The 10,952-nt window shown below is 48.4% G+C and overlaps 1 protein-coding gene across 1 annotated transcript in view; it reads right to left on the reverse strand.

Moving 5' to 3' along the window:
- The window catches only part of LOC133342593 (scm-like with four MBT domains protein 1), a 74,143-nt gene extending 66,553 nt beyond the window's left edge, over nt 1-7,590 (reverse strand). The window contains 1 exon segment of the mRNA XM_061551815.1: nt 7,047-7,590. The gene's annotated coding sequence lies outside the window, so the exon portion shown is untranslated.
- Nucleotides 7,591-10,952: the final 3,362 nt, after the last annotated feature.

Genomic DNA, 10,952 nt, shown 5'->3' on the forward strand with positions numbered 1-10,952 from the left:
GGTCACCGCATTACGCACGGGTTCAGATGCGCTTCTCCGGCGGTGCGAAAGAAGTTTAACATTAAGGCTACGAACAAAATAAACAAGCAATGTCTCCTTCACATGTCCATCTCTCCACATAAAAAAATGATAATGTGTCTTACACAGCCCATCATCAGCCACACGGCCTTCTGGGAGTGCATAATTTCAACAGCGTTGATTCAAGACAAGCAAACTCTGGACCGGTTTCGACAGCACCGCGTCTTGATCCAGCAGAGAGCGGCTCGCTTCAATCAATACCGGTGCACCGCCAGATTTGTGCCAGAAAGTTGCCATGTGTTAATAAAATACACGCACTTTATTTACACTCTGGCGTCCTAGTTAGATACTCAATTATATAACACATAACTAAAAATAATAATTAGCGTTGTTGAGAATATAAATAACACATTTAGTCTAAAAAACCCATCCATGTAGACATAACTGTTAAAGTATACTGTATACACACACACGGTGTTCCAATTATAGATACCCCACCGATTTAGAATGTTCCCTCTTTTTTTAAATCCTTTATATTAAGTTCACTTGCGTGCTTGCTTGCGCGCTTACGACCGTGCAAATCTTTTGGTCGTTTTTTAACCCACTTCCCGTGATCCAATCGAGCTGACATTTTGCACCGACTCGTTGTGCGTGACAATTAATTTTCGTGAAATTTTTTCCCAAAAATTTCCCACTTTTTAGGGAAAAAAAAGATTTCATATTTAATTAAAAAATACCAATGTGATAAAAATGAAACTCTTACTCAAGAAAAACAGAAATGAATAATAAAATAAAACCGATGCCACGCATATAAAGGATTTATAGTGAAAAACTTTGTTTTAACGGGTTAATTTTTCACCGGCTAATTTGACATTGACATTGGTGGGAGACGCGTGGCGGCTGTGATATGTTTTACTACAGCGTATCTCTATTACTTTAGTGGAGTGTCTGTATCCGGCTCACCATTGCTCCACTTTCACCATTGGAATTGTGCGGAGCGCTGTTCCGGCAAACTATTTTGTCACGGTGCGTATTTTTATCCTCATAGGCTTACAGATATAATAGCGTAGAAGCATTCGAATATGGATAGAGTTGTTGCAGATTATGCGCACTTTTTTTCCGGCGGTGGCGGCTTACGCCGATAAGCGCGACTCACTCGCAGGCCAGATGAACAGTGTCACGGAAAATATCGAGAATGTGAGCCCTGCAGGGCACAGAGGACAGAAACTCAGCAGTCTCTACCGCTGTACTATTTGGCCATGTAACATAACAGCCGTCGTTCAGCACTAAGGGGTGGTGACGTCACCACGGTGCTTGTGCCATGCTAGGTGCACTTTGAGGCCACGTGACGTGTCAAAGGGCTGCTGGAAAGGAAGTCATGGAACAGACCCAGGTGCCATGGGGTTGATCGACTGAGATAGCTAGCAGATACACCAACTGTACTCCCCACTGTGCAAAATCACTGCGCTTTAGCCGACCGGCGCTCCGCTCGTTGTTGTGAGCATCGCTCCTCTGCCCTCCGTTGTTGCTGGAGGGCGATTGCCTCCAACTGCCCAGCAGAATCCTTCGAGAACCTCATCCAGAGGTCGATCTTGACACCACTGGTACCGCTCATCGGCAAGTCTACTCAGCTCCACATCCTTCGTACGACATCAGCTCTAACTCTTCTCTAGCCAGAGCGGTGCCCGTTTAGGCCCCTTCTATCCGGCCGAACAGGAGCTGAGCATAGACAGAAGTTGCGTGGCTCAGAAGAAGATGCATGGATGTGGGGGGGGGTCAGAAACAAGTGAAATGTGATGGGTGGGTTTCGTTCGGGGGCGAGGAGGGGTCTGCTGCTCGGCATTGTTTTTTTGTATTTTAGCGGCGTGGGTGGAGTAGGAGGCGGGTGTTTGGTTGCTGGGTGGAAATTGAAAGCTGCCCGTGTCCATTGTGTATATGCGTGTGGGATTTGTTTATTTCTCTCTATCTCCCCGGCCACTCGAGTGCAGGGCGTAGCAGCGACTCGCAAATCAAACTGCATCACACTGCGGGCAGATAAAGCGAGCGAGTAAGCCCGCCGCAAATCTTGCTTCAAGATAAACCAAGATTTTACACTTGAAAGGTTTGCCTTCGTACGACGCTAGCTCTCGTCGTCGTCGTCGTCACACCCACCACCCCCCGTGGGTCTCTCTCCCGGTCCCGCAGGTTTCTTTCAGCGGGATGATAGCGCCTCTTAGTGCGTACAAGTGAGCATTACGCACAGGAGGGCATTATATAAAAAGCAACTCTCGATCTGCAACATCACACAACCCATCACTACTGCCTTCCCGCGCAATGCAAATGCGTAACAATCCGATCGTCCTACAATCATTGGCAGCTGTATCTTTAGACCGCGCACACGATATAAAACAGTCGTCAGCAGCGGGTTTTTTCCCCTCCCCTTCTTGCTCGATTGTCGTTGAGATAACTGTGCTTCTGGGAGGGCTTATTGCGCAGACTGTGGCGTGTGTGCGCGCGTGTTTATAGATTCCGTGGTGTCAGCGCACGTGGTTTTAGGAGCGCGAACCCCAAACACACAAAAAGCCCTCAATACGTTTATGAATAGCACTGCCCTAAAGAGGGGGAAACGCAATGGCCATTCTTGGTTCGCAGAACCCTCTGAAAAAGGGTCAGTTCCCGTAACGTCGCCTATTATATCGTGTTCTCTTTTTGGGCAGTGTTCTCGACTAATCTGTGTGCGGAGGGTGCGTTCAATGTGCTTTGTGCGCCACCAAACAATGCAGCAGCAGCAGCATCGCAGTCTTCTCTTGTTCAACCGAAGCCGCGCAACATATAACATCGGTGTCGTTCACCGAAATGTAAACATCATCTCGCAATGAACTTGCAATTTCCACAATAACAATTATTAACTCACTTATCTTGCGATAGCTTATTATGAGAGTAATATTGGCGTATAATCTCATATATCCGTGTGTATATATAGAGACCCACACGCAATGTTTCTAGTTCATTTGCCACGTGGCTTTGCAGAACAAGCTTATCCACGCAATTACTTTGCAGTGTTATTTTCCCGTCGTTTGAATAGTCTCTTTAGCCGGAGTGCTCACATTTCTTTTAACGTTTTTAATCGTGCTCGCTGCTTTGCCTAGTTAGGGTCACTGATTCAGTATCACGATTTAGTAATGCTCCTTATAATTGCTCCGTTCAGCAATCGCCACATTCCCGTGGACAATTGCGAGTGAGGTTGAAAACATTCAAATTGCTGTTCGGTCAATTAGCGAGCTCACGTGGTATGATGAATGAAATACAAATTGGATGTGGTATCATCATCAGCAGAAGCAGCCGTGGCCCATCCACTGCTGGATGAAGGCATTCCCAAGTCGTAGACATGCATACAAAAGCAAGACGCTGTATAAAACGGTGGCAAATAGACATGCAGAAGAGGAGAAAGCGCACTTGTTTATTGAATTAGAGAGCGAAAATGGGGAGGGGGGGGAGAAAATTAGGGTCTCGAGCCTGGAACTGACCAGGGGAAGGGAGTCTGCAGTACGTATGGCAGGCGGGAGTGAGTGAATTCCACGCAACCCAAACCATCCCCCCTCCATTATCTCTCCCGATATCCCCGTTCGTCGCCATGGCCTCCGCCACGCATAAATGAACGCTCACCCAGCGAAGTGCGCGCCCAACGCAACCAACGTCAGTGCCAACTAAGTTCAAGGCACCCAAATTGAACAACTGGCTCGACGAATTCCCCAGCGCCTTCGCCAAAATTGCATAGCCGCTGCTTCGCGTGCGTCTATGCAGCATTTGTTCATTCATAGCGGGCGCACGTGTGCACGCACGCACGTGTTTCAGTGTGTGTGTGTGCGCAAGTGTGTGTGTGTGCGGTAGTGTAGTGGGTAGCGCGCTGCGCTACGAACCCGGCGACCCGGATTCGATTGCCGCTCTCGGCCAACACCGGCGACGATTATTTAAACCGGTCCGTCCCCTAGGTCGACTCGGCATCAAATGAGTGAGTAGTTGGTGCGGTGTGTAAACATCGCCACTAGGGAGACGAAGGCGGCCGGGCGCGGTGTTGGCCACCCACCCCTCTCGTTCCGGCCTTCATGGGTGCTCGCTAACAGCACTTGCCCCAACAGTATGTTAAGGCTACACGAGGTAGGGGGGGGGGGATCTTTGTCTTTGTGTGCCGAGTGGTGAGCGCCCGGCGTGACGACGCCAGCACACCCGAGTTGGATTTCTCGGCCACGGTTAAAATTAGTGGCGAATATACGAAGCTGAGCTTCCTCTCGACTCAGCGCCCCCCCCCCTCCTCCACACACACACTCGTGCATCACGCTGACCTTCGTAAGCGTTCAATAGCGGCACTTGTTACAAGCAGTGTGTTAATAAAGACTATGCGGTGGTGGGGGGGGGGGGGCTTGAAGGAACCTTTGTATTTTGCTCGTGTGAAATAATGCATGTTAAATAATCGAGTGTATCGTCCACTCAAGGGGGTCCCCCCCTCCCATCTGCCACATGGCGCGCGCATGCAAATTCCAAAAACGGCACTCGAGAACGGCCTCGCCTCTACAATTCTGCCAAATAGCGTGAGTCAACGTGGAACCATGCAGTCGAGAGAGAGAGTGTGTGTGTGTGTTTTTGTCACGTTCCCCCTTCTCTTGCTGGGCTGGCTACAGCTCTGAATTGGCATCGGTCTGTGTGTGTTGTGCGTGGAGGGGGGGGGTAGCGTTGCGTTTAGCGCGCTGCGGGATTATCAGAATCCTGAGCCTTCCCTAGGTCGACTCAGCCTCAAACGAGTAAACATCGCAACTAGGGAGACAAAGGCGGCCGGGCGTCGTTGTGCCCTGCCTACCTTAGTAGGTGCTCGCGTACACCACTTTCCCCAACAGTCTGTTAAGGCTATACGGCAGGATCGTTGTGTGCACGCGTGCCCGTTGTTGTAACGCATTATGACACTTGCATGCATGCAATGCATGTGTATGCATTGCATGCAAAAAGAGTGGGCCCCCGCTTTGCAAAATTGGATTAACAGCGCTCCCCGCGTGTTAGCCGTACACGCAAATGATCAATACGGAAGGCGACTGCTGCTGCTGCTGTTGTCTGCCTGTCACTAGCCCCAACAATGCCCTCTCACGTGGCATCCTTTCTTGTCAGCAGTCTCGTCACCTGTCAATCAGGCAGCCAGCATCTACAACCGATCTCTCGCCGCGGATGCACGCGGGCGCTCTTCCACGTTGACGTTATTCCACGTTGAGCGTTTGGCAATGTTCCTTGCTTCTTACCCTATTGCTCTTGCCGCAGGCGGAGTGAGGCGAGAGAGAAAAGGGAACGCCTGCAGCGTACAAACCACCCCCCCCCCCCCAAAGAAAAAAAAGATGCGACTTTTGTATATTTTGCAAGGTCCAACAGTAATGCGTAGGGTACTGCTCTGAGGTCGCCTTGTCAATCCAATGCTGGATGAAGAGCTCAAGATAATAAGAGGTTGCGTTTCACCGCTGGGCAATGCGGGGGATGGCGAGGATAGGCGAGGAGCAAACATTTTTTGTTCAAGATATCACTCGCCACTGATGTTAGCCGTGGATGGGAATCGAACTCAGCTGGGTCCGGATTCATAGGGCAGTCGGTGCGCTAACCACTGCACCACCGCTCTAAGTATGCGGTGTTTATCACGAGGGAACTATCACGTTCAAGATTCCCATGTGAAAGCAGCTTGTGTGACTGCGTGTTGGCCAAAACTCACTCATGTCGCTTACGAGGGGGGGGGGGGGGGATGAGTGGAATTGTCTCGAAGATAACCCTCCTCCACCCAAAAAAAAAATCAACGCAATCGTAAATAACACCGCCATGAAAGGACACACAAATGTATACACAATCGGTGACGTTACTACCGATGTACCTTCAAAACCCAGGACAATCTTATTTTAGGGTAACGCACGACAAAATGCCACGATCCATGTGGCCTCCTTCCCTGTGGTACTGTAACAATGCGAGACTGCATTTCTCAACAAGACATGCGGGTGAAGCCGACACACAAGTGGCTGTGTGGGGTGTGATGTGTAATGTAATGTGTGATGCGTGCGAGATGTTGGACGGGGCGAGCTTATTCGAGCAGAATTCGCCTTCCAAACACAATTTGCTGCCTCCGCTACAGCGCAGAATGTCTCTCTCGCTGTTGCGTGGCTGCTTAGAGAGGCCGTTAACCATCCCCGAAGATCCATCCGTAAACATCCTCCTCCTCCCTCTCTCGTTCCCCACAAGCCGCTCCATTGCCACGGATAATTAGCCCGGACGTCACATTTAAGTCGTAAGGGCGGCGAGTGGTGAACAGTTTGTTTGTCTGTGACCGTGCAAAATATACAAGAACGTTTAAATTTCGATTGCTTCACCTGAGGACGGCTGCTTGCGTTGTGGCCGAAACGTCGTGAGAATTGCATTTTATTATGTTTTATTTTTTATTATTTTATTATTTCCCTTCTACGTGACTTTACCGAAAGAACCAAGAAGAAGAACGTTTAACATAACGCAAATCGGAATACATTTAACCGCCGCCGTCCCTCCCATAATATAATTACCGAAACGCACAAGAGCAAAGTCAAGTCTTATTTGCAAGCTCAACACTCTCAATGTACCCCACAAGGCTGTTGCGGTGAAGCCGATGCGAGCTCAAGGCAACGTTCACACCGTTCAAAAATATACATTGTTACTCTTAGTAATCACATCGAACCCAAACTCCCAATTAGGCCAATTGTGCGCGCACGCGCGCGCACGAAAAATGAAATTCTGCACTCAACCCGCAACTTATATTTGGGTCCCGTCCCCACTATAGTCTTAAAATTTCGCTTTAACATCATCAGGGGCGGGAAGCAACAACAACAGCAGCAGCAACAGCAACATCTCACAATTTCACTCGCGCAAAACACACGCACAACACGCGATAAATACAACCCGCGTTGCAAATCCCGTGCGCGCCACACACAACACACACGGCAAGTGCGTCATCGCGTTTTGGCCGGGGCTTTAAAAGCCTCCTCTCATCCTCCACTCACCTCGCGGCGTTCTTCGCCTCCCCGTCTCCTTCGTGTGCTCTCCCACGGCCGCCGCCGCCACCACCGCCGACAACGCGTGGAAGGGAAGCGCCTCCCTCCCCGAGGCGCAGAGCGCTTATCCGCACACTACTTTCACAACGACGTGTTGTCCACAGCTCCCCAAGTCTCATTCCAATATGGCATCTGGCAAGGACGCATGCGCATGCTATGGGGGTGGGAGGGTGGTTGGTTGGTTGTGGGTTTTTCTCGCTCTCTCTCGCTCTCTACACTCGTACGTCTCCTACGCCTCCCATATATACACCCTGGCGATCGCTCGCTCGCTTCGCCGTGGTTTCCCTGCCTCGCTACAGCCCCGCCGCTGCTGACTCTCTCTCTGCGTCAGCGGCGTTGTTGTTAAGTCACGCCCGCTACTCCGCGTGTCCGTGCGCTCGTTCCCTCCCTCCCTCACTCGTCCGTGTGTGATGGGAGGTTTGCGCTGTTCTCATCCAAAAAAAAGCCGGGGGGGGGGCTATCTCTTTCTTGCTTGCTCGCCCGTCCGCCCGCGTCCCTCTCTCTCTCTCGATGTGAGAGATTCATCCAATGGTTGTGACCTAAAGCGCAATCCAGCACCCAAACCCCCCTCCTCCTCCTCCACCCACCGCGCTCTCTATTCCGCCCAATTATGAGCAGGGCTCTGTCGCGTTCGCTGTGTGTACACGCCCATCTCGGCCGTCACTGCAACAACCAACGAGAGAGACCTTCTTACTACGACGACTACGACGACTACTCTATGTGGCAAGCCAGAGAGGGATGGTGGTGGTGGGGGGGATGAACGTACATCATTCATCCCCCCACCGAATGGGGGTTGGGGACGCGGTGCTATTGTAATGAGTTTTCGTGCAGGTGCCAGCTAGCTTCGTGGTGTGTGTGTGTGTGCTGTGGTGTGGATTGTGAGAAGGTTGCTGCTGCTGCTGCTGCGGCGGCTTGGATGAAGGGGAGGGCTTTTGATCCAGCAGTAGATCGATCATGACTGATGATGAAGCCCGTTTTTGTGTGTGTGTGTTAGTCTTGGCAACTTTGTTAACAACGCCAATATTTTTTCGTGAAACGTCGACGGCGGTGTGCGATGAACGGTGGACTATCCAAAAAAAAAATCAAACTATTATTTCTCAAAGAGGCTTTTTTGTTTGTTTGTTTCTTAAATAACAAAATAACAAATGCCAGCGCGTGTTAGCCCCGGAGATTCATCAACAACTCAGCCCACTGATGCGCACGCAAATCCGTTCGCGCAGCTGTTAGTCGCCGGGAGCTGTCGCGCCACTGTAGATGTAACATGAAATGATAACACGTTCCCTAGAAAGGTTAATGAAGGCACGGGTAATTAACAATATACGGGGGGCCTCTTTTGACAATCGATTGCACGGCGAATGCGTCCTCCCTGCAAACCGTCCCCTGGTGGTGCATTGCTGTTTGACCATACTTCAACCGAGCTGGTCAATTCGGATTCGTGGTGTGGTGGAGAGTGGGGGGGGAGGTCAGGAATGATACTCGTTGTTTTTGCCGGTTCACCGCTCCCAGTAATATAAACACGACGTGATTATTTATATAACCCATAGTATGTACTGTATACATATAGTTGTTCTATTGACGGCTGTTTTGGTTTCTTGGAACCGGCCGCGTTGTGAAGCAAGTGCGCTTTGTGCCACGCGGGCTGTTGAAAATGTCGGCCCCATGCATAATGCAGACATCGCATGGCGAGTCACAACAACAACAACAACAATAAAAACCCAACACAAATCGCCAGTTGAGATGGTTCTGGCACCTGGTAAGACTCCCTCTGGAACTCTACGACCGAACAGCATCAGCAGCAACGTCCAGGACACAAGCTGCTGCTGGTGGCGGTGGGACGATGTCGCTCGGCTGGCCTGGGAACGCCTGGGAATTGTCACAGGAAGAGCTAGAGTCTGTGTATAGTAGTGTATAGTGTAGTGTATAGTGTAGTGTAAGGTATAGTGTAGTGTATGGTGTAGTAGTGTATAGTGTAGTGTATGGTGTAGTAGTGTATAGTGTAGTGTACAGTGTAGTAGTGTGTGGTGTAGTATATGGTGTAGTGTATAGTGTAGTAGTGTATAGTGTAGTGTATGGTGTAGTGTTTAGTGTAGTAGTGTATAGGGTAGTAGTGTATAGTGTAGTATATGGTGTAGTGTATAGTGTAGTAGTGTATAGGGTAGTAGTGTATAGTGTAGTGGTGGGACGATGTCGCTCGGCTGGCCTGGGAACGCCTGGGAATTACCACAGGAAGAGCTAGAGTCTGTGTATAGTAGTGTATAGTGTAGTGTATGGTGTATAGTGTAGTGGTGTATAGTAGTGTATAGTGTAGTAGTGTATAGTGTAGTATATGGTGTATAGTGTAGTGGTGTATAGTAGTGTATAGTGTAGTAGTGTATAGTATAGTTGTGTATATTAGTGTAGTTGTGTTTAGTAGTGTAGTGTATAGTGTAGTGTGATTGTGTATATTAGTGCAGTTGTGTTTAGTAGTGTATAGTGTAGTGTGATTATGTATATTAGTATAGTGTAACTGTATAGTAGTGTAGTTGTGTATAGTAGTGTATAGTGTAGTGTGATTGTGTATATTAGTGTAGTGTAACTGTGTATAGAAGTGTAGTTGTGTTTAGTAGTGTATAGTGTAGTGTAACTGTATAGTAGTGTAGTTGTGTATAGTAGTGTAGTGTATAGTGTAGTGAGATTGTGTATATTAGTGTAGTTGTGTTTAGTAGTGTAGTTTGATTGTGTATATTAGTGTAGTTGTGTTTAGTAGTGTAGTGTATAGTGTAGTGTGATAGTGTATATTGGTGTAGTGTAACTGTGTATAGAAGTGTAGTGTTTAGTAGTGTATAGTGTAGTGTAACTGTATAGTAGTGTAGTTGTGTATAGTAGTGTATAGTGTAGTGTGATTGTGTATATTAGTGTAGTGCAACTGTATAGTAGTGTAGTTATGTATAGTAGTATAGTGGAGTAGTGCATAGTGTAGTACTGCATAGTAGTGTAGTAGTGCATAGTGTAATTCTGTATAGTATTGTAGTAGTGTAGAGTAGTGTAGTAGTGTATAGTGTAGTGTAGTAGTGTATAGTGTAGTAGTGCTGGAGCCTGTGGCCAGGGAAGGGGAGGTGTGTAGCCCCACTACTCAACATGCTGCTGTAGTGTCTTGTGTAGTGTATAGTGTAGTAGTGTATAGTGTATAGTTTAGTGTAGTAGTGTATAGTGTAGTAGTGTATAGTGTAGTGATGTATAGTAATGTAGTGTATTAGTGTATTGTGTAGTAGTGTATAGTGTAGTGTAGTAGTGTATAGTGTAGTGTAGTAGTGTACAGTGTAGTGTAGTAGTGTATAGTATAGTGTAGTGATGTATAGTAATGTAGTGTATTAGTGTAGTAGTGTATAGTGTAGTAGTGTATAGTGTAGTAGTGTATAGTGTAGTAGTGTATAGTGTAGTAGTGTATAGTGTAGTAGTGCTGGAGTGTGGCCAGGAAGATGGAGGTGTGGACCGCCACTACTCAACACGCTGCCGCCGTGACCCTCACCAGGACCAGCGGATTGAGAAACTAACGAACAATCGCTAGGATTTCTCCTCGTCATCATCCTCATCATCATCGTCATCATCATCGTCGTCTACCTCGTTTCTCTCCACTCCGTTTGAAGACAGACACCGGAGCGCGGACGCTGGCTATGCAGTGTGAATGGTTGTCGGAAACACAATATGTCGGGTTGTTTTCTATTTTAAAAATAAAACCGCGACGATGCCACGGAACCTGCGGCACTTGCAACCACAAAGTAACACCAAAAAAAAAACCTGGCGGAACACGATAAGCGAAAAATGTTTCAAACGCTGCTGTTGGATTTTCTTTGGCGCTTATCCGCTACTATGTTC

Source organism: Lethenteron reissneri, chromosome 15 (genome assembly GCF_015708825.2).
Source record: "Lethenteron reissneri isolate LAM-NWPU_2019-01 chromosome 15, ASM1570882v1, whole genome shotgun sequence".
NCBI classification, from domain to species: Eukaryota; Metazoa; Chordata; class Hyperoartia; order Petromyzontiformes; family Petromyzontidae; genus Lethenteron; species Lethenteron reissneri.